General features: G+C 40.9%; 1 pseudogene; it reads right to left on the bottom strand.

Moving 5' to 3' along the window:
• The window catches only part of LOC102021591, a 16775-nt pseudogene extending 12078 nt beyond the window's left edge, over positions 1-4697 (bottom strand).
• Between the last annotated feature and the right edge of the window lie 698 nt (positions 4698-5395).

Below are 5395 nucleotides of genomic sequence, written 5' to 3'. Positions count from 1 at the left end.
ATTTTCCTCTGAGGCTTGATTTCATTGCATCCCACAAGTTTCTGTAGGTTGTATCTCCATTTTTGTTTGATTGTAAATAGTATTTAATCTCTAAATTGATTTCATCTGTGACCCATTGGTTGTTCAGGAGGATGTTATTTAATTTCCAACTGTTTATGGACTTTCTGTGTTTTCTTTTGTCATTAATTTCCACTTTCATTGCACTAGGGTCTGATAGTATACATGGGATAATTTTAATTCCTTTGCATTTACTTAAACATGTTATATGTACTAGTATATTGTCTATTTTAGAGAATGTGCCATGTGCAGCTGAGAAGAATGTGTAGTCTGATGCTGTTGGGTGAAACACTCTGTACAGGTCTGCTAAGTCCACATGTTCACACATTTGGTTGAGTTCTGTTATTTCTTTCCTAATTTTTTGTCTAATTGATCTAATTGTGACGATGGTGTGTTAAAGTCCCCTGTTATGATTGTGTTGCTACTTATTTCATTTTACATGTCTGTTAGAATTTGTGTTATATAGGTGGGTGCTCCTATATTTGGTGCATAATTGTTTACAATTGTTAACTCTTCCTCTTGAAGTTTCCCCTCACAAGTATGTAGTGACCTTCTTAAGCTCTTTTGATTATTCTTGGTTTGAAGTTCACATTGTCTGCAAACAGAATAGCTATACCTCCTTTTTTCTGGGTTCCTGTTACATGGAGTATTGTTTTCCATCCTTTAATTTTCAGTCTATGAATTTCCTTTTGAGTTAAATGTGTTTCTTGTATATGGCATATAGTTGGGTTTTGTTTCCTAATCCACTCTGCAAGTCTACTTCTTTTGGTTGGTGCATTGAGACCATTTACATTGATGAGTATAACTGATATGTACTGGCTTATGTTTGTTATGCTATTTTCCTACTCTTGGATCCTCCTTTTTCCCTCTGTTTAATTGCTTGCTCTGCTTGGTTGTTCCTTTCTGTTGTTGTTCTTGAAGTTGTGGTCTGTTTTATCTCTTTCTAGAATATCTTTTAGTACTCTTTGTAGGATTGGCTTGGCACTCATGAATTTCTTCAGTTCTTCTTTATCATGAAAATATTTTATTTCTCCATTAAATTTGAAAGATAGCTTTGCAGGGTACATCAATCTGGGTTGAAAGTTATTTTCTTTCAGTACCTGAAATACTTCACTCCAAGCTCTTCTTGCCTTGATGGTTTGTGTTGAGAGGTCTGGTGTGATTCTGATAGGCTTTCCTTTATAGGTGATCTGTTTCTTTCCTCTAACAGCTTTTAATATTCTGAGCTTTTGTTGAGTTTCCAGGATCTTGATCACTATATGTCTGGGTGTATATTTATTTTGGTTATGATTAACTGGAGTTCTATATGCTTCACTTATCTGGATGTCTAATTCTTTTTCCATGCCTAGGAAGTTTCCTGGTATTATTTCTGCAAATAGTCTTTTTATGTCATTTGTGTTGACACCTGCTATTTCATTAATACCTATTAATCTGATATTGGTTTTTTTTTGGTTCATCTTGCAGTTGTTGAATTGTTAATTCCTGGTTCTTTGTTGTTTGTAAGAGATCCCTCCTTTCACATTCATTAGTGGCAGTGCTGTCTTCAAGGTCTGAAAGTTTATCTTCAGCTTCATTCAGGCGGTTTTGCAAGCTTTCAATGGAATTTTTAATTTCCTGGATATCTGTTTGCATCTGTTCCAAACCTTCTAGTTCTTTTCTATATTGTTCCCTGAAGGTTTCACTGAGTTGTCTATGCTCTTCTATTTTCTTGTCTATGTCATCTTTGGATATGCTGAACATTTCTTTCATTATTCTTGTCATTTCTTTTCTCACTTGAGACATTATTTCTGATCTGATGTCTTCTATGGCCTGATAGAGTTGTTTCTTACTTCAGTTGCTATCATTTCAGAAATTTCAGGTGTATGACTTCTAGGCTCTTTTGTGTTGATGTTTCCTGGACTTGTTTTGGGTGGTGTGGAGGTCAGGGATTGCATTTTGCTCCTTTGTTTTGTCATTTTTGAAGACCCAGAGGCTTCCTGGAGTGCAGCCTTGCTCTCCCAATTGTATGTGAGTGGCAGGGAGAGAGTGTGCAAATCCACAGTGCTCAGTGCAGCTTCTGTGCTGGTGAGTGTTGGCAAGGTGGAGTCACAGATGCTCCTGACCTTTCTTGCATTCAGTTGGATCCCAGGCTTGTGTGGGAAGGGCAGGGAAGCTCACCAGAGTTCCTGAGACTGGGTTTTGGCCCAGCTTCCACAACAGTGGTGGGGATACAGGTTGTGTTCACCTTGCCTTTAGATATTTCCCAGGACAGAGCCTACTTCCCACACTGGAAGGGGAGGGTGAGGGTGGACTCCCTGAGGGCGCTGACTCTGTCCAGGTTTCAGCTGAGCTCCCAGGGGGCTTGCAAGTTATTCTGGCAGTGATCACCAAGGCCCCAGAAATTGTCCAGGGCTCCACGTGCCTCACACACTAGTGGGGGAGGCAGTAGAGTGGCTCACCGGGGTTCCTAAAGGTGTCTGGTGTTCAGCCCAGACCCCTGAGACACACTATGCATGTGGCCAGGAGTCACCGAGGCCCCAGAGGGTGCCCAGTGTTCTGCCTGCCTCGTACGCTGGTCAGGAGGCGCCACTGTGCCTCACCGGGCTTCCTGAAGATGTCCAGGATTCAGCTCCACTGCTGTCTTGGTTTCTGCCTGGTTCTAAGCTCGTGTGTGTGGGACGCAGCAGCTCACCCGAGTTCGAAGCTGTCTGAGATGCAGCTCAGCTCCAACAGGGGAAGGGGGGAGGAGGGGAGGGGTGGGGAGTGGACCCCAAGCCCCCAAAGCTGTCCGGATTCCTGCCTTGTCCCAAGCTCGTGTGTGGGGCTGGCAGCAGCTCATCTGAGTTCTAGATATTATATTAATATCTAATATAATGAAAGTGATATATAAATAGTTGTTTTACTATTTAGGGAATAGTGAGAAGAATAAAAGCCTATATATGTTCAGAACAGACACTATTGATGCAAGTTTTAAAAAATATTTTTGGTCTGTGATTGATTAAATCCACAGATGTGTGGGACCTGGAGATATGGACGGTCAGTGTGTAAATAAAAGCAGGTACATTATGTGTGTGTGCGTGTGTGTGCCCAAGTGCGGTGCTAATGGGTAGGTGTCCTGCCAGATTTGTCCTACCTTTGCCTTTGGTGGTTCCCGAGATTTCTCTGTGGAATCTTCAACACTCAGTGGGATAAATTGTGGGACCAGAAGTTCTGGCTCTCCAGAACCCCTTCTGGTACTCGTGTGTGCTTCTTGGGACAAGGGTAAGATCATGAGTGAAGACATTCCTTCTTCCCTGTTACTCCTTGGAAAGAAGTATTTCCAAGTATTCTGTTCCTGGTCTTTTCTGTGAACCTACTTTATTTCCAGGGTGGGAGTGACCACTAGAGACCAGGAAAATTGAAAACACAGACTCAGGATAGGAAGTGATGGAGGAAAGGAAGAATGGATAGAGGAGTGAGGACTTAATGTGGGACACTTTCAGAGCCATCTTTGTGGACAATAACTGAAAATACAGGCCTTCCATCTGCTCCAGGATAAGCTTCCTGCAGAGTGGTGTAAGACTGGCAGTGCTCTTTTAGAAGACATACGAGAAGCAAGTCCATACAGAGCCAGTCGGACACACACCACACTGCTGTGACTGCCTGGTCGCCCTTGACCACTCAGTGCCAGAAATCATACTATTCACATGGCATCTGGGTATCTAAAAGAGAAAATGCTATGCTGAAGGTCTACCTGTTGTTACTTGAATATTTAAGATAGTCTTGGAGTAAAAAGAAAAATAAAAGGCTGGTGGATATGTGGAAGTTGCAGAGAGGTGGTGGGGAGAAGCAGCAGTATGGAACATTTTTTGGGGGTACAGATGATTTTGACCTAAGTCTTTGTTACTCTGTGCTAAAGTGGTGGGAAAGTAGTAAATGTGATTACAAGTACAGTCCGCGTTACTCTGCGTGTTTGCACCTGTTGGTAGATTCCTTTGATCTGGGTGGGTTTCCAAAGGCCAAAATATAGGACCACTTGTTTCTCCCAAGCAAACGTTTTCGGAACATCTGGAGAAGAGTGAGAGCTGCTGAACCCTTAATAGTCTTGGTGGGGGGGTGGACACCAGACGTGGAAAAAAGCTGTAATGATTTTTCTACTATATACTGAGTCAGAACTGAAGTAAAAAAAAAAAAAACCAAAAAACCTGGTGTCCTCATAGGCCTACCCTCTTTATCTTATTTTGAAGAGAGAGATGGTGTGATGTGGACATAGCGTGGCTCTTGTGAGCACACTCATAGCTGTGTAGCTTTTCAACCGTGAGGAGGGATTCTCTCTCTCATTCTCTTGCACAAAGCCATTAGAGCTGTGAGCGGGCAGAAGGCATTGTTCATCAGTTGTCTCCTGACAAGGTGATTGCCTGATGCTAATGCTACACAGCATCCCCTTCCTAGCAGAAGTGACTTCACATGTTCTGATACTCATTAATTAACTGGAAGCACCTGGATCATTCCTTGTAAAGATTTCTGGGGAAGAGAAGTGAGGGTATCAAGCTGGTTCCACATTAAGCACAGATTTTGTTTTTGCAAGACGGTAAGTTTTTCTTTCACAAAGTTAATAAAGAAATGAGCTTATAAGTATTTGCCAAACTTAATCCTCTCTCTCTGCAACAGAGCTTACCCATGGTGTCCCTAGAAATGTAATTTTAGGCCTGTTATTGTGAGAAGGGCAATTTATCTCCAAGACTTGGGTGCGCTTATGATAAGAGGCAGTTAACATGACTGGACAAATGTAAAACTGGCTGTTTGTATTGGAAGAATTCTAAGTGTAAGACATTTGCAAATAGGAAATCATTGTTCAAATGAAAGTTTGAAACTTTCCTCTCATATATTTTTCACAAAGATTTACTTGTAACGTCAAAGGCTAGGTTAGAGTCGAATGACCTTTTTGTACATCATGGAGTATTAAAATGGTCCGATCTCCCCATTTAATAAATCACAAGGCTCATTAGTATATTGAAAAAATACAAAGTTGTCCCATGCCAAAAAATAATTAGGGCCTGAAATGATCTTAGTAGAGAAACCCACACTGAAAATTAGCTACATGCTTTGCTAATTCCACTGGCTGATCTAGTAGTACCCATTTCATGGTGTTGCTGAAGCCAGCATGAAATGAAAGCATGCTCATACAGTAGTGATTCTATTTTTTTCCAGTAACTCTAAAGAAAGTTAATATATGTAAACTCATTGTATGCATTTGGAAAGGTACTTGGGAATAGACATTAAAATATGTTTAATATATTTAAAATGCCCTTTGGAACATATTTACAAGATTATATTAATTTTTGTAAATTAAATATTTGAGAACTATCATCATAATAAG

This window comes from Chinchilla lanigera, unplaced genomic scaffold, assembly GCF_000276665.1.
Source record: "Chinchilla lanigera isolate Chin_1 unplaced genomic scaffold, ChiLan1.0 scaffold00034, whole genome shotgun sequence".
NCBI lineage: Eukaryota > Metazoa > Chordata > Mammalia > Rodentia > Chinchillidae > Chinchilla > Chinchilla lanigera.
This window is presented reverse-complemented; position numbering and strand designations above follow the sequence as displayed.